The sequence below is a fragment of the Pseudoliparis swirei genome, chromosome 7, assembly GCF_029220125.1.
Source record: "Pseudoliparis swirei isolate HS2019 ecotype Mariana Trench chromosome 7, NWPU_hadal_v1, whole genome shotgun sequence".
Taxonomy (NCBI): domain Eukaryota; kingdom Metazoa; phylum Chordata; class Actinopteri; order Perciformes; family Liparidae; genus Pseudoliparis; species Pseudoliparis swirei.
Genome location: NC_079394.1, coordinates 4,651,468 through 4,669,963, shown reverse-complemented (window position 1 = coordinate 4,669,963; position 18,496 = coordinate 4,651,468). Strand labels below are relative to the sequence as shown.

General features: G+C 45.4%; 2 long non-coding RNA genes across 2 annotated transcripts; both read right to left on the bottom strand.

Annotated features, from left to right (window-relative positions):
- Window positions 1-9,003: 9,003 nt before the first annotated feature.
- LOC130196177 (uncharacterized) lies at window positions 9,004-13,054 on the bottom strand. The gene is made up of 3 exons (XR_008832198.1): window positions 12,968-13,054; window positions 12,445-12,573; window positions 9,004-9,172 (listed from the first exon to the last, which is right to left on the bottom strand). It is a non-coding gene; the product is annotated as an uncharacterized LOC130196177 (long non-coding RNA).
- Window positions 13,055-15,965: 2,911 nt separating this feature from the next.
- Window positions 15,966-18,190, bottom strand: LOC130196179 (uncharacterized). Its single transcript, XR_008832200.1, has 2 exons — window positions 18,048-18,190; window positions 15,966-17,345 (listed from the first exon to the last, which is right to left on the bottom strand). It is a non-coding gene; the product is annotated as an uncharacterized LOC130196179 (long non-coding RNA).
- Window positions 18,191-18,496: the final 306 nt, after the last annotated feature.

Sequence of the window (18,496 nt, the reverse complement as noted above, 5' to 3'; positions counted from 1 at the left end):
TATAGGAATAACATGGTTGGATTTGAGACAGGTATTAAGAACAAATTGCAGTTTGTCAGTGAAAAAAAACAGTCTGTAAAATCAATGTTTAGCATTGAATAGGAAGTAAGACAAGTTATAGAGTTGTAGTCATACGAGTTGAGATACGAATGTAATTGACATGGTAAAAGGTATGCATTGTATTTTTATCTGAATAATTGATTTATCCTCCTTCACGTCCACCTTTAACAGTGTTGCTCCCGTATGGGAAGCCGCTCATCTCTTCACAACCAGACAACTTGGACTTTACTGGACGTCTCGCAGTTCAACCACTCGAGCTGACTGATCCGCCAGCAGTGACTCACATCTACATGATTGAGTCTCTTGCTCCGTTGCATTAAACTTCTCACTGTTATCATCTTCACATCAGTGCGCGGCAGGTCAATACGCTGTATCCGTCCAAGTGGCATGGGAGGTGAGTTTGTGGAATTTGCAAAGAGATACTGGTCCAAGTCCATTACGTGTAGTACATCCTTTAAAACGCAGTTCAGAGGGCAGGGCAGGGAGACCAGTGAGAGCTTCTCCAGTAAAGGAGAACCAGCCAGGAGACACTTGAGCACCCTTCTCAGGGACATCCAGGACATGACGGGCTTCATTTGGCTGTGCTCATAGGAGAAGCTTGAGACAAAGAGATAGACAAGGAAGATGGATTATTACGAAGTAGTAGATATTGGTCATGGTTCGATGTAATTATACCTGCTAGGAAATAAAAAATTTAAATTTGGTAAATGACACAAAGACAGTCTTGATAAAAGCTCAACAATAGGAACTATTGAGTTTTAGTGAAGATAACTAACTAAAATTAACTGGATTAATGTCTGTGTTCCTTAGTATACAGATGTGCTGGAATAAAATAATGCAGAAATTCCTACACATATCTTAGAAGAAAACCAAAGTGTATACAGCATTTCTCATCTGCCTTCCTAACAATCAATTTGGTTGACTCTTGTAAATAGCAATAGTTTTCTTCATGCATATTATTCTAACAATAAACATAAATAATTTATGGAAAATTCCACTTCCCTTTTAAACTTACACAGCAAGTTCAGAGGTCAGGGTCTGTGGCACTTGTTCAGTAAGGTATATGCATGGATCTAGACCACTTCCCTTTTAGTTTTACTGAGATACATATCATAGATAAGATAAGAGTTAGGTTCATGTGAAATAACAGGATTTTCCATGCATGGCACAGCATAGCCATGTCAAAGACATGAATGCTTGTGTAGTCTGTATTAGGAGCAAACTGTAAATCCACCATCTCACAAACACAGGTCATATGGACACCATCGTGTTGCCAAAGTTAGGTATATAAAATAAAGATTAATGTACACACACATACTTCATTAACCAACCAAGGCCATAAAATGGAAGAGAGTAGGTGAGAAAGCATTAGACAAAATAAATAGAGCAGTTACGTGCAGGAAAAGCTAGAAAAAATTTAAAATATTGAAGATGCATGCTCCAACTAAAAACTGAAAAAGTGCTCAGCTGCACACTCTGCTGCGCGCCCCCACAAAAGAGGTTGACACTGATAGAAACTTACCTTCTGGACTGTCTGCAACATGTTCTGCAGAAGTACTTGGTTGCTGCATCTGGCAAGATTTTGCTTTACGTTTGGAGTACGCTAGGAAGACAAGGATAGTCATTAAAAATGTAATTATAAAAAAGCAAAGAAATAACAGTGACACAGTATGTTTTGGAATACATACTTTTGGAGGAACTGCAACTCTGTATAATCAGCCGGCCAAATTGGTCTCGTTTTCTCCATTTTACTGCAGGCATTTTACGGCCCTATTCAGCATGTCGACGAAAACGTTGTCACTTCACCACCACATTACAATTGTTAACACCAAATACATCACAGTATGAAGACTGCTACATTATATTTAAATGTAACTTTTGGTTGCACTTACCTTTTCCATTTTTTGTTTGGAACTGAGTTCAGCTTCATCATCTGACGGGGTGTCAATCCTGCTGCTCAGTTCAGCACTCATTTCCGATATTCGAATCATATGTTCTTCATTTGACTGGGTACCAATCCTGCTGCTCAGTTCATCACTCATTTCTAATATTCGAAACATATCTTCATCAGAGTCCTCATCATTTCCTTGGACAATACCGCCAACTACTACACAACTCCACACCACACACACCCATGCATTCACCACCCCCACTCCCCCCATCCCACGCGCGCCTGCTAGCCCCCCCCAGTGTGGTCTACTACGCTAACGGCTGCGGCTGGCTGCCTGTCTGTCTACGCTGGTTACCCCCTGCCCCCCTGCCTGAGGAGCCCCAGTCTCTTCTCTGGTTTCCCCTCCCCTCTCACGCTGTATGTCTTGTTGTTTAGAGCGTGCTTTGTGCTTTGTTTTTTTTTTTTTTTTCTGCTCCCACACTGTACCCATCTAGGGGTTTTTTGTTTTTTTTTCCTTTCCCTTCCCCGTATGCTGTAATCTTCCTGGATCTGCCTGTAATTTCCCGCTTGCGGGATCAATAAAGTATACATCTATCTATCTATCTATCTATATCAATCCTTCCAGCCATGGTTCTCTAGCATCTGTCGGTAGGGCCTATCACGAATAGAAACTGTAGCATATTTGACAAAGTTATTGGACTGGCTGAAGACATGAGCTTATACAGATTCTAAATAGCAATTAAAACAAATCTAAGGATAACAGCATTGTTTGTCTTATATTTAGCGCTCAGTAGGCCTACATAGGCCTATGACATTATAACAACTAACGTGTAGGCTAGCTTAAATGTAAAAGGGCTTTGACAACAGATGTAATTGGCTTTTCTTTAAGCTAGTTTAGAGCTTTTTGACTCCAACAATACTTGCTACTCAAGCCATACTTATTTTTACCAAACATACTTACCGCTGGATTTCCTCTGCAGTCAAATATCGAGCGGAGAGATCTATTCGGCGCCAGCGGGAAACATGACGAGGACAAAATTCGTGACGTGACACGTAGTCAAATACACTTCTGACAACCCGATAACTAATGTAAAAGTTATGTATGTGTGCGTGTGTGTTAGTGTGTTCTGTATGTGCTGCTATTGTTTACCTGAATATGTTTTATCCTTTTTTAAATGAAAAAGCCGAATGTGATTTGCAGTTATACAGGCTGCAATGCACAACATTGAACGGATAGGCCTACCTCCAAAATCCCGAAGTATGAAAGCCACCCCTATCACTTTTAGAATGAAAAAACACACACACACACTGAAATCTGTGCAAATTTCTTTCATGAAACCTTGGGCCAGTAAAAACTAGGGGATAAAGAGTAATAAGCCAATGTCATTTAAAAAAACACAAATGTTACTGCAAAGTAGGCTATGGAATTCAACATTCCAGTGTTAAAAACAACAACTTGAAACCAAATTATATTATAAATATGTATCACACAGCAAACTGTCAATCTGTATAGAGTTATGTACAAAACCTTGCCCCTCTGGCTCAGGCATGGATCGATAAGTCAACGGGCACAGGCGAGGGATCTAAGATGACAGGGGCCTCTTCCTCCAAATACAAAATGTAAATCAAAGCATCGAACTAACCAGTAGGAGACTCAAAACAAAAAATAAACTTCAAACGGGTACAACGAGACACAAACTAACGATTGGCTGCAATCTGCCGTCCCTTCAGGACTTGCTCGCTTCAAGGACCCTGAAGCGAGCAAGGAGGATTGAAGCTGACCCCTCGCATCCAGGACCAAGACCTCATGCCACACGGTTGGCCACACAGACAGCTGACAGCTTCTTCCCGTCTGCAGTCAGGGTCACGAACAGAGCCCGAATCCCCCACTGACCCTCATGAACACAGCATGGTTCTCCACTGACCCTCATGAACACAGCATGGTTCTCCACTGACCCTCATGAACACAGCATGGTTCCCCACTGACCCTCATGAACACAGCATGGTTCCCCACTGACCCTCATGAACACAGCCCGGGTTCCCCACTGACCCTCTTGAACACAGCCCGGGTTCCCCACTGACCCTCATGAACACAGCATGGTTCTCCACTGACCCTCATGAACACAGCATGGTTCTCCACTGACCCTCATGAACACAGCATGGTTCCCCACTGACCCTCATGAACACAGCATGGTTCCCCACTGACCCTCTTGAACACAGCCCGGGTTCCCCACTGACCCTCATGAACAGAGCCTGGGTTCCCCACTGACCCTCATGAACACAGCATGGTTCTCCACTGACCCTCATGAACACAGCATGGTTCCCCACTGACCCTCATGAACACAGCATGGTTCCCCACTGACCCTCTTGAACACAGCCCGGGTTCCCCACTGACCCTCATGAACAGAGCCTGGGTTCCCCACTGACCCTCTTGAACACAGCCCGGGTTCCCCACTGACCCTCTTGAACACAGCCCGGGTTCCCCACTGACCCTCATGAACAGAGCCTGGGTTCCCCACTGACCCTCTTGAACACAGCCCGAGTCCCCCACTGACCACCACAACCAGGTCTGGACTCCACAGGGAGTTCTAACGTTGCTGATTGGGGCAGACGGCCCTCAATTACAAATCTCCCTTTAGAGTCCAAGTGCCAAAGACTCTGAGACTTTATCATCACATAGGCTATCATCTGTTAACAATAAACAATTATCTTTACTGTATTCGACTGGTCTCTACCGATTGAAATATAGTGCTCTCTGAAACTACAGTATGTGTGCCCAAGAAATGGAGAAATTAAAATGTTGCCGTAGACCTACACTAAATAGTTCATTGGAAAAGTCTCAACCTGCAAAGGGACATATGCTAGTTTGAACATTGTACATGGCTGTTGCGTTGACATATTGACATTTGAACCGTGACCCTTAATTGTGCATAGCCGAAGGCTTATAAATCAGCAACAAAATGGACTACAGACAAGGATCCAACTGTTAGAGAACTATTGACCTCAGCTGCAATGTAAGTATTGACAACAGCTGGGGGTGCAGACTATTATGGTTAAACTATGGTTGAAGTAAATATTCACTCATTTAACAATTATATATTTAAAATATAATAGCACAAATGTGTTTATTACTACTTTAAACTGATCTGTGTTTCTCATTTGGAAACTTACAACTTCCAATTTTAAGGAAATAGACTATTTAGTAAAAAAACTACAATTCCCTAGAGTTGCACCTTCCGCCTCGATACAATCAACATCATAGTTGGAGTTCAACCGGTTTGAAAAAAATACCGCAGAGTGGTCGGGCTCCGTCTCAAATGTGGGTAATGTAGTCTTTTATTCAAAAACATGAAGAAACCCGCGGAAAAAAAGTGAATAAATAAAGTTAAAATTTTTTTTTTTTAATCAGTCGGAAAAATATTTTATTTTGAAAAAGGACCGGATCCACCCGTGTGTACGTCTGAGCCGCGTTCAGGAGTCTTAAAGTTCGGGTTTAGCAGGCGAGTCTCACGCGCCGAACCCTCTGCTTGCGGCACATTTCAGTGACAAATTCAACAGATTCAACCTGCTCAATGAATTCTGTCACTTCAGGGAAATGACAACTGTTTTCAAGTTGGCCGATAAAGTCTCTGCTGTGTGGGCGAGTGAACAGCGGAACATTCTACATGTTTCAGACGTTGACCGGGTGGAAGAGGCTTTTAAAAGAGTTTGAGCGGTACTCCAACCACAAAAGACCCGACTGCAACAGAATAGACCTGCAACCCATTTGTAAACAAACCCACCCGGTGAATCGAGCCCGTCCGAGCTAGAAAAAAATGTGCTGGAGATGCAAATGACGGTGGCCTTAAGGGACATTTCACACAATAACTCTGCCGGTGTTCTAATGACAGCGACCAGAACTCGGTTAGGAGCACCGGACCAAACACACGTCTGTGTCGCCGTCTCCATTAGCGGCTCGTTGCAGGTAAACAAGCGCACGGCTCACACTAATTCGGCGTAATGATGAGTTGTAGTTTTGGCACTATATGCCCTTCGTATAATTGTATGACGTCATATGTATTACGTCATTTATATTGCCGGTCCGTGAAAATTATTTCTGACACGGAACCGGTCCGTGGCTCAAAAAAGGTTGGGGACCTCTGGTATAGACTACACAATACCTCTGCTAACAATTGACAATCTCTTTGTTTCACAATATATTCTGACAGACTCATGTTTGAGAAAATAAGTGTTTACTTCATCCTTTTGCAGACAAGAAGGGGACACGCAATATCAAAATATGTGTGTCATGCAAAGCCAGCATTTATGTTGCATGCAAAACATGTTCAAGATGTAAGGCACAACAGCCACACAAGGACAGACTGGTCAAGGAGAGAAATAAATTTGCAGCTGAGGAAAAGGAGTGGAAGGAAAGAGTTAAGAAAAACGGCAATGGCACTCATGTGTTAGACTCCAGCCTCAAAATGGTAAGTACACAATTAACACAATTCAAAATACTACAGGGATGATTTACTCCCCCCCCCCCCCCCCAATAATAGTCATAGCTCAATAATGTGGTTTATAATAAATCATTTTGATTGTGAATTGATTTTGTTTGTGATTTTGGGCCGGTCTGTACGTTTAACACATTTATATCATATTGATGAGCATTAAAATCAACTTAATTTAATTTTAATTTAATTTATTTATTTAGAGAATAAGGGACAGTGCATATTGATTGACAATACAATGTACATGTAAATATGCCAGATTATAGCCGGGAGGCTAGTTTCCATCTGTAGTCCCTTGGCAGGTTGATGTAATTTAAGAATGCAAGCAGAGTGAAATGGAAAGCACACATCACTTCACACATGACAGTACAGTAATACAAAAGAAGAAAAAGATTAATAAAAGGTGCATGCAAGACATTTGGATACCGTGGATTAACTCTAATGGTCACAGGGCTGATGAAGTCTGAGCCATGCCTTCAGGTGGCCTTTGAAGGTGACCAGGCTGGGGCTTTCCTTATAGAAGGAGGTAGGCTGTTCCACATCATGCATCCTTTGAAGGACAGCACATTTTGCTCAAACAGGGTTTTTCTAAATGGGACCTCACAGTCCCTGTTTGTGACAGCTCTGGTGGACAGAGTGGAGTTAATAGATCGATGTTTGATAAAGGTTTTAAGGGGTATGCTTAGAGCCATTTAGTATTTTGAAAATCAAACAGGCCAAAGTAAATTTTCTAAAATTATTAAAACTTAACATTTTGTATTTGGTTAAAATATAGCAATGATGATACTTAAATGGTTTTTTATCCAGTATTTTCAATGCTTTTTTATAGAGTAGTTCGACCGGTTTAATAACTATTGAGCTTGTCATAGACCAACTGGTTAAGCAGTAACTCACATGTGAGAGTATCATAGAGTGTAAAAACAGCAAAGCTGATAATGATTGCCTAGGTGCTGCATTCATCTCCTTGTTGGACTCGATTGGCTTCTGTCAGAGAGTACAGAAACCCACTCACAGCTTTGGCCACACGCTTGATCTTGTTCTTACTTATGGCGTTGACATTGAGCATTTGAACGTCTTCCCACAGAATCCTCTTCTGTCAGACCACAACCTCATAACTTTTGAATTTATACTACCGAGGTACTCCGTTAGTCAAAAGTTTCTACACTAGATGTCTAACTGATAGTGCTGTAGCTAAATTTAAAGAAGCGATTCCTTCTGTATTTGATTCGATACCACGCCTCAATATAACAGAGGACTCCTGGTCTAACTTTAGTCCGTCCCAGATTGATCATCTTGTTGACAGTGCCACAGGCTCTCTGAGAATTACACTGGACTTGATAGCCCCTCTGAAGGAGAAGACAGTGAGGAAGAGGAGGGTTGCTCCTGGTATAACCCTCAGACCCGCAAACTAAAGCAACGCCACTAAAGCTTGAAAGCATATGGCGCTCAACTAATCTGGAAGAATCCCGCTTAGTTTGGCGAGATAGTCTTAAAACTTATAAGAAGGCCCTCCGTAATGCCAGAGCAGCCTATTACTCATCAGTAATAGAGAAAATAAAACAACCCAGGTTTCTCTTCAGCACTGTAGCCAGGCTGACAGAGAGTCACAGCTCTGTGGAGCCAGTATTCTATAGACCTCAGTGGTAAAGACTTCATGAACTTCTTTAATGAAAACATTGTAACTATTAGGGACAAGATTAATAATCTCTTGCCCTTAACCAGTGCCAATCTGTCCTCAAGTGGAATGGCCTTGGAAACCGCTGTATGCCCTGGTGTATATTTGAGGCCTTTTCTCCCATCAACCGTGACCAATTATCTTCAACGGTTTCTACTTCTAACCCGCAACCTGTCTCTTGACCTCATCCCGACGAGGCTGCTTAAAGACGTTTTGCCATTAATTGACGGCACTCAATTAGATATTATCAATGTGTCTCTGCTAACAGGCCACGTACCACACTCCTTCAAGATGGCTGTTATTAAACCTCTCTTGAAGAAGCCCACTCTGGATCCAGAGGTGTTGGCTAACTACAGACCGATCTCTAACCTCCCCTTCCTCTCCAAGATCCTTGAGAAAGTGGTCGCAAATCAGTTGTGCGACTTTCTACATCATAATAGTTTATTTGAGAAATTTCAATCAGGATTTAGAAAACACCACAGCACCGAGACGGCACTGGTGAAAATTACAAATGACCTCTTAATGGCAGCAGATAAAGGACTCCTCTGTCCTGGTCTTGTTAGACCTTAGTGCTGCATTCGACACCATTGACCATGACATCCTATTACAGAGACTGGAGCAGTCGATTGGCATTTCAGGCACGGCACTAATTTGGTTTAAATCCTATTTATCAGATCGATCCAGTTTGTATTTGTAAACGATGACGCCGATAACCACCAACGTTAATCACGGAGTTCCACAAGGTTCTGTGCTTGGACCAATTTTATTTACCTTATACATGCTTCCTTTGGGCAATATTATCAGGAAACATTCCATAAACTTTCATTGTTATGCAGATGATACTCAACTATATCTATCGATAAAACCAGAGGAGAGCAACCGATCCATCTGGCGTGCCCCTTTCCAGTGACAAGCAGCAGGTAGAGCAGTCCTATGAGGCAGAGCACCAGGCCGATGAAGAGCAGCTGTCTGAGGGAAGGTACCAGGAGCCGAGGAAGAACCTGGGACGAGAGGCTGAAATGCCACGGTGCTGGGAAAAGGCACGAGAAGCTGATCCTGTCAACAGATGGAAGAGAAGAGCCTGAGCAGAGTACGACTAACATTATCCCAGAGATTCAAGATGTTTTATTTGTCACATACACACACAGGGTGTGCAGTGAAATGAAAGTGGCAATGCTCAGCAGGAATGTGCAAGGGCAACAAGTACACACTATTTACAATAAAAACAACACAATATTTACAGTAAGTGTGTGTGTGTGTGTGTGTGTGTGTGTGTGCCTAAGAGGGGCAGTTGTGTGGGTCTATGTGGGGGTCCTGGTGAGGTCGGAGTTCACAATCCTGATGGCCTGAGGAAAGAAACTCCGTCTCAGTCTCTCTGTTCTTGCAGCGTGACTACGGAGGCGCCTGCCTGACCGCAGCAGCTGAAACAGTCTGTTGTTGGGGTGGTGAGGATCCTTCATGATCCTGCCGGCTCTGGTTCTGCACCTCCTGGTGTACAAGTCCTGCAGGGTGGGAGTGTAGTTCCAATAGTGCGCTCAGCCGAACGCACTACTCTCTGCAGAGCCTTCCTGTCCTGAGCGGAGCAGTTGCCAAACCAGGCTGTGATGCTTCCTGTCAGGACGCTCTCTACAGCTCCAGAGTAGAAGGACTGAAGGATCCTCTGGGAAACTTTAAATTTCCTCAGCTGCCTGAGGTGGTAGAGGCGCTGCCTTGCCTTTCTCACCAGAGTGTCTGTGTTTGTTGACCATGTCAGATCCTCGGTGATGTGGACTCCCAGGTATTTATACCGCTCACCCTCTCCACAGTAGTCCCGTTAATCCCCAGTGGTGAGTACGTCCTCTGTTGTTGTACCCTCCTAAAGTCCACAATCAGCTCCTTAGTTTTGGTGACATTCATGATGAGGCTGTTGTCCTGGCACCAGAGTGACAGATCAGCAACTTCCTCCAGGTAGGCCTTCTCGTCGTTGTCGGAGATCAGGCCCACCACCACTGTGTCATCCGCAAACTTGATGATGGTGTTGAGCTGAACCTGGCCACACAGTCATGTGTGTACAGGGAGTACAGTAGGGGGCTGAGGACGCAACCCTGGGGATCCTGTGTTCAGGGTGAGGGATTTGGAGGTGTGTCTGCCCACCCTGACCACCTGTGGCCTGACGGTCAGGAAGTCCAGGATCCAAGCACACAGGGGTGTTCAGTCCCAGCTCAATCAGCTTGCCGGCCTGTCTGGAGGGACTATGGTGTTGAATGCTGACCTATAATCAATGAACAGCAGTCTCACATAGCCCCCTCTGGCTGTCCAAATGAGAGAGTGTGGTGTGCAGTACCTGGGAGACAGCATCATCCGTGGATCTGTTTGGGCGATAAGCAAACTGCAGCGGGTCCATGGAGGAAGGGAGGAAGGCGCAGCTGTAGTCCTTTATCAGCCTCTCAGCATTTCATGACCACCGAGGTGAGGGCCACCGGTCGGTAGTCATTCATACATGCTGGAGAAGCATTCTTGGGCACAGGGACAATAGTGGATCTCTTGAAGCAGGCGGGGACCACGGACTCAGCCAGGAGAGGTTGAATATTGTGGTGAACACTGGAGCTAGCTGGTTAGCACAGGTCTTCAGTACTCGCCCAGATATGCCATCTGGACCTGCAGCTTTCCTGGTGTTCACCCTCAACAGAGCCCTCCTCACACTGTGCTCGGTCACAGAGATTGTGTTCATCCCCAGCGGTAGAACTCACCTCGGCTACGCTTAACGGTGTTGTTGTTAGCGGCGAGCTAGCGCTGTTGTTGCTAGCCTCAAACCGTGCATAAAATGAGTTCAGGTCGTCCGCTAGGGATGCGTCGGCACTCACCATTGCGCGGGTCTGCTCTGGTAGTCTGTGATAGTCCGTAGTCCCTGCCATAGGCGCCTGGTGTCGCGCTGCTCCATCTGTGATTCCACTCTGTCTCGGTACCTCCTTTGGCTTCCTTCACCGCCTCCTCAGTCCATAGACCGCTGCCTTGTACTCGTCCATGTTGCCGGATACAAGACCGGAGTTATAGGCAGCAGCAGGCGTTCACAGCTTCACGGATGGATCTATCAACCCACGGCTTTTGGTTAGGAAAGACCCTAACTTTTACCGTGGGGACGATGGTGTCCGCCAGCGTTGCTATGAGGCTCATTGCTACGTCCGCAAACTCGCTGACGTCACTGGAACTGGATTGGATCATGTCCCAGTCGACGACACGCAGAGCGTCCTGTAGCTCAGCCTCTGATTGGTCAGACCACCGCTTCGTTCCTCGTCACTACCGCTTCCGCGATCTTTGCGGTACGGAAGCAGAAAAATGGCGGCATGGTCTGATTTTCCGAACGGAGGAGAGAGACAGCCTTGTAGCCTCTCTTGAATGGCGTATAGCAGTGGTCCAACGTTCTTTCCTCTGGTAGCACACGTAATGTGCTGGTGAAAGTTCGGCATGACTTTTTAGGTTAGCCTATTAAAGTCCCCAGCCACCACCACAGCCGGGTCGGGATACTTGTTCTGATGCCGACATAACACATCATGTAGGTCCGATAGTGCTACGTCGGTGTCCGCTTGTGGTGGTATGGAGACGGCTGTGGTGATGACCGAGCTGAACTCCGGGAAGGTAGAATGGACGGCATGAGATCGCCAGATGTTCCAGGTTCGTGAGCAGGAGCGAGAAAGAGTCTTAATGTTCTTGGGGTCGCACCACATGTTGTTAGTCATGAAGCAAACCCTCCACCCTTAGATTTACCAGACTCTTCCGTTCTGTCTGCACGGAAAACAGAGAAGGACTCGGTTGGGCATATGACTCGATCCGCACCAGCGGGTCAGCCATGTTTCCGCCAGACAAAAGATATTACAGTCCTCATGTCCCGTTGGAATCTGATCCTTGCCCTAACATCATCCATCTTATTTTCCAGAGACTGACGTTAGCAAGAAGGATGCTGGGCAGAGGTGGACGGTGGGCTTGTACTCTCAGTCTGTTCACAATTCCGCTCCGTTTCCCTCGATGTTTTCGTCGTCTCCCGTAGTAGCGGCTCCACTGTTGTTGATGTGGTTCGCTCGACGATCTCTGCCGGCCACGCTGGATCGATGGAAAAAGTGGACAAAAACCCTTGTTTTGCGCAAAAGTTTATGTCCAAAAGTGTGCTGTGGTCGTATGCTGTTAGTGCCGATGTGTTTGTGGCAAAGAAAACATTAAAAATAAACACAAAAACTAAAAGAGCGCACAATCTCCGCGGAGCTACCTCGACGGCGTCTGGACACAGCCGCGCCATGAGATTTGATACAAGTTCACGAAACAATCCCCATCCCCATGAATGACAGCAAACCAACCTTCCCATGATGCAGATGTCTTGTACTTGTTAGTGTACTTAAACTGTAAATCAATAATCAGTCTCCTGCAGATCGGAGCTGTGGCTTGATCCACGGCTCCATCGCTGGTCCCGCACTCGTCATCGTGACCTTTCAGGACCAAAGAGCGAACATCTTAACATCTGTTAGGTAACTTCAGAGGTCTTGAATGATAAAAACAGCCTCACGGTGGATAAAACGGGGAGACGAGTGATGGGTTACACTCATCTGTTGGGATATATTGCTACGTTGCGCTGCTGTAACGGGATTTTAAACGAATTAAAACTGACCCAAATAGAAAGGACGAGGGGAAATAAAACCAGTTAAAAAATAAGAAATAAAGTAAGCGAACGTTTACAGACGTCTGTGGCTATCTAGCTACGTTGGTGTAACGAACGTGACGTGTTCGGCTGTCGGTTAGCTAACGGAGCGAGATGTCCCGTTACGCACCGTGTCAACACTGAGAAGTCATGTGTCCGTGGCCTTTACATCGTTTCATACTTACTCGCAAATACATGGAAGTCCCTCCTTTTTCTTGAAAAATATTAGAGTTACATTTCTGTGCCGCCAGATGCTAACCGCTGGCTAACGCTGAGCTCGTATGTGGCAGGTCTCCGGTAAGTGACGTGGAAGTCGCGAACACGGTGCGTTTGATTTTGACTCCACGTTGCCCGGATAAGAAGTTGAGGAACCGAATGCAACCTAAACAGCCTAAACAACCCCCGCCCACATTCTTCTTCTTCGTTTTCTTTTAAGAGCGGGTTGCAACAAGGACTAAAGCGCAATATCGCCATCTACTGGCTGGAATGTGAACGAGGAGAAAACAGTTTCAATTTTCAGTTTCAAGTTTTTATTGTCACATCCCCTTTTATACAAGTATAATCGGTTCGTGAAATTCTTATGTGCAAAACACCCGACAGCAGTAGCAGACTAAAAAAAGAATAAGAATGAGAATAAACTATACAATATCCACACACAAAAAAGAAGAAAGTATTAACAATATATATATAAAACAGTGTAATAGAATATACATCATGACAATATATATATATAAAACAATGTAATAAAATATACACTTTTTTGAGACTATATATATATATATGTATATACATACAATATATATATACAATATATATATATATAAACAATGTAATAAAATATACACCATGGCCATAGATATTCACAGAATATGTTCTGGTGTGTAGTGTTAATGAGGGTCTCAGTCCTTGTTCAGCAGCCTGATGGCCTGACTGAAGAAGCTGTCCCTCAGTCTGTTTGTGCGGCACTTGATACTGCGGTATCGCCTGCCTGACGGTAGAAGGGTGAACAGTTTGTGGCGGGAGTGGTTATTGTCTTGCATCCGTTTGGCCCTGGCCACGCACCGCTTGGTGTATATGTCCAGGATGGAGGAAGCTCACCTCCAACGATGTACTGTGCCGACCGCACCACCCTCTGTAGTGCCCTACGCTCCAGGGCGGTGCAGTTCCCGTACCAGACGGTGATGCAACCTGTCAGAACACTCTCGATGGTACTGGTGTAGAATGTTCTGAGGATGCGGGGGCCATGTTGAATTTCCTCAGTCGCCTAAGGAAATACAGGCGTTGTTGGGCCCTTTTCACCACGTGAGTGGTGTGCGTGGTCCATGTGAGGTCCTCGGAGATGTGCACGCCGAGGAACTTGAAGCTGCTGACCTCTCTACTGCAACTCCGTCTATGGAGATGGGGTGTGCTCTCCTCTCCGCTTCCTGTAGTCCACGATCAGCTCCCTGGTCTTCTTGGCGTTGAGGGCGAGGCTGTTCTCCTGGCCCCACTGTACCAGTGATCCAACCTCCTCCCTGTAGGCTGTCTCGCCGTCGTCGGTGATCAGCCCCAACACTGTTGTGTCGTCAGCAAACTTGATGATGACGTTGGAGCTGTGCATGGCCGTGCAGTCGTGGGTGTACAGGGAGTAGAGGAGAGGGCTCAACACGCATCCCTGAGGGGCTCTCGTGTTGAGGGTCAGCGGCTCTGAGGTGGTACCGCCCATCCTCACCACCTGGCGGCGGCCCGACAGGAAGTCCAGTATCCAGCTGCACATGGTAGAGTGCAGGCCTAGACCTCTGAGCTTGGTGTCGAGCTTGGCGGGAACAATAGTGTTGAACGCTGAGCTGTAGTCCACAACCAGCATTCGCACACAACAGTTCCTCCTCCAGGTGGGAAAGGGCGGTGTGAAGTGCCATGGCAATGCGTCGTCGGTGGATCTGTTTTGACGATATGCAAATTGCCATGGGTCCAGCGTGGCAGGCAACATGGAACAAATGAAGTCCTTGACCAACCTCTCAAGCATTTACTGACAATCGAGGTGAGGGCTACGGGTCTCCAGTCATTCAGGCAGGTTACCTTGGGGTGTTTGGGGACAGGCACAATGGTGGACATCTTGAAGCTCTCAGGAACAACAGCCTGGGACAGGGAGAGGTTGAAGATGTCTGCGAAGACTCCTGCCAACTGGTCTGCACATGCTCTGAGGCGCGCCCGGGATGTGGTCGGGACCTGCTGCCTTCCGGATGTCCACCCGCTTGAAGGCTCTGCGCACGTCGGCCTCTGAGATGATCAGCAGGCTGGTCTCCTCGGCGGCGCTGCCTTGGCGGGCTGCCGTTCACGTCGAACCGAGCGAAGAATGTATTTAGCTCGCCTGGGAGGGAGGTAGAGGAGTTCTCTTCACCGCTGGTTCTCCCTCTGAAGTCCGTGATTGTCTGTAGACCCTTCCACACACCTCTCACGTCATGGCTCTTGAGCTTCTCCTCCACCTTGTTCCTGAACTCCCGCTTGGCAGAGCCGATGGTCTTACGGAGGTCGTAGCGGGCTCGTTTGTATTCCGCCATATTCCGAGTCAAAGGCGGTGTTACGCGTCGAGTGCAGCGCGAACATCGCCATTTATCCACGGTTTCTGGTTGGGATAAATCCGAACCGACTTGGTAGGAACAACGTCATCTATGCATTTCTTGATGAACCCGGTGACTGAGGACGCGTACTCACTGGCGTTGTTGTCCGACGACCCTGAACATATCCCAGTCCGCACGTTCAAAACAGTCCTGTAGCATAGACTCGATTGGTCCGACCAGCGTTGCACTTCCTTCACAGCGATTGGTTGCTGCTTAAGCCTCTGCCTGTAGGCGGGAGTAGTTGGATGGGCGGTGGTCCGATTTGCGAACGGTGGGCGGAGGAGGGCTTTGTATCCATCCGGAAGGAGTGTAGCAGTGGTCAAGAATCCGCTCCCCCCTCGTGTTGCCTTTTATGTGTTGGTAGAACTTCGGGAGAACTTTCTTCAGGTTCGCTTTGTTGAAGTCCCCCGCCACAATGAAAGCAGCCTCGGGGTGTGCCGACTCCTGCTCGCTGATCGCCCCGAACTTTATAAGTCTGGGTTGTTTCATAATACCATGAACATAGGGAGTAATCTGGGTACTGTTAAGTAAAAAAAAAGATCTGCCAGGTCATAGTGCTGGAAAAAGTTCCGGATTCAGAAAGTTATAATATAAGGTATTTAATAAAAGAATAAGGATCACAAATCATATATACTTCCGGTTCCGGTTAAAACAGCTGTTATGACGAGATCTAGTAGAAACTCCCATTCTGACTACGCCTCCCAAAATCAATACATTTCATTCATCCTCACGTCTTGCCATAATTATAATAAGCACAACACATCTTACAGTCAGTAGTACAGTTGCAAGAATAATACAATAATCATATTTTCAGTGACAGGGACTTTCTATGTTTTCATAATACATTCTTTGGAATATCCTTCATAATATCCTTTATCGTTTATCCTAGCTTTCTTATGTATTAATTTAAAACCATAGACTTTCTTATTTTCATGTGCAAATATATATACAAACCATTACAACACGACAGTACCCTTTGCTAGGTCTATATCAAATATTTAACATTTTTAAAAATCATCTTGTGATTCTTTTACTTGTATGGTGTCCTGAAAGGACCACCTCACACATATTGATACAATGTAAGGTACTATAGGAATATAGGAGAAAACAACTTTATCAGTCTGGGTTGTTTCAAAATACCATAAACATAGGGAGTAATATGGGTATCCTTTGCTAAGTCTATATCAAATATTCAACATTGAAAAAAATCAAAGAACAACTTGAAACATCTCGTGATTTTTTTACTTGTATGGTGTCCTGAAAGGACAACCTCACACATATTGATATCATACAATGTATTTAAGGTCCTATCGGAATAACATGGTTGGATTTGAGACAGGTATTAAGAACAAATTGCAGTTTGTCAGTGAAAAAAAACAGTCTGTAAAATCAATGTTTAGCATTGAATAGGAAGTAAGACAAGTTATAGAGTTGTAGTCATACGAGTTGAGATACGAATGTAATTGACATGGTAAAAGGTATGCATTGTATTTTTATCTGAATAATTGATTTATCCTCCTTCACGTCCACCTTTAACAGTGTTGCTCCCGTATGGGAAGCCGCTCATCTCTTCACAACCAGACAACTTGGACTTTACTGGACGTCTCGCAGTTCAACCACTCGAGCTGACTGATCCGCCAGCAGTGACTCACATCTACATGATTGAGTCTCTTGCTCCGTTGCATTAAACTTCTCACTTATCATCTTCACATCAGTGCGCGGCAGGTCAATACGCTGTATCCGTCCAAGTGGCATGGGAGGTGAGTTTGTGGAATTTGCAAAGAGATACTGGTCCAAGTCCATTACGTGTAGTACATCCTTTAAAACGCAGTTCAGAGGGCAGGGCAGGGAGACCAGTGAGAGCTTCTCCAGTAAAGGAGAACCAGCCAGGAGACACTTGAGCACCCTTCTCAGGGACATCCAGGACATGACGGGCTTCATTTGGCTGTGCTCATAGGAGAAGCTTGAGACAAAGAGATAGACAAGAAAGATGGATTATTACGAAGTAGTAGTTATTGGTCATGGTTCGATGTAATTATACCTGCTAGGAAATAAAATAAAAAAATTTGGTAAATGACACAAAGACAGTCTTGATAAAAGCTCAACAATAGGAACTATTGAGTTTTAGTGAAGATAACTAACTAAAACTAACTGGATTAATGTCCGTGTTCCTCTTAGTATACAGATGTGCTGGAATAAAATAATGCAGAAATTCCTACACATATCTTAAAAGAAAACCAAAGTGTATACAGCATTTCTCATCTGCCTTCCTAACAATCAATTTGGTTGACTCTTGTAAAAAGCAATAGTTTTCTTCATGCATATTATTCTAACAACAAACATAAATAATTTATGGGAAATTCCACTTCCCTTTTAAACTTACACAGCAAGTTCAGAGGTCAGAGTCTGTGGCACTTGTTCAGTAAGGTAGATGCATGGATCTAGACCACTTCCCTTTTAGTTTTACTTAGATACATATCATAGATAAGTTAAGAGATAGGTTTATGTGAAATAACAGGATTTTCCATGCATGGCACAGCATAGCCATGTCAAAGACATGAATGCTTGTGTAGTCCGCATCGGGAGCAAACTGTAAATCCACCATCTCACAAACACGGGTCATTAGTTCCTCGTGTACTACGTAGCGTATTTATAGTGGCCTTACTTGAGTGTGAGAGAGCAGAGGTTAGGCAGCTGCGGAAGATCTGGGTCGTCCCCCTGATCCTCCTCGTCTTCTGCTCCCTGTGGGGCAGTGGGAGGTTCGGCAGAGATGAGCAGATCTCGGAGTCTGGGACAGACCTCGATGACCTCCAGCAGAGGGGTGTGCGGGCTGGTTTCACCCCCTCCAGGGTGAGCGAGACCAATGAGGAGCCTGCAACTCGCAAGGCAGGGAGGAGGTCCACCAGAGGACCGGGGTGGTGGACTGAGAGGCGACGCAGCTGGCCTGCCCACGACTGGAGGCCTGCGGCTAACAGAGAGCCCTGGCTGCTTCCTCCAGCATTTCCAAAAGGATCGACGTTCACAGATATGGAGTAAATGTTTGGACATGCATTGCTTAAACTGTCTAAAGAGTCACATGATAACACCTTGACATCCTTCAGGCGCAGGAGCAGG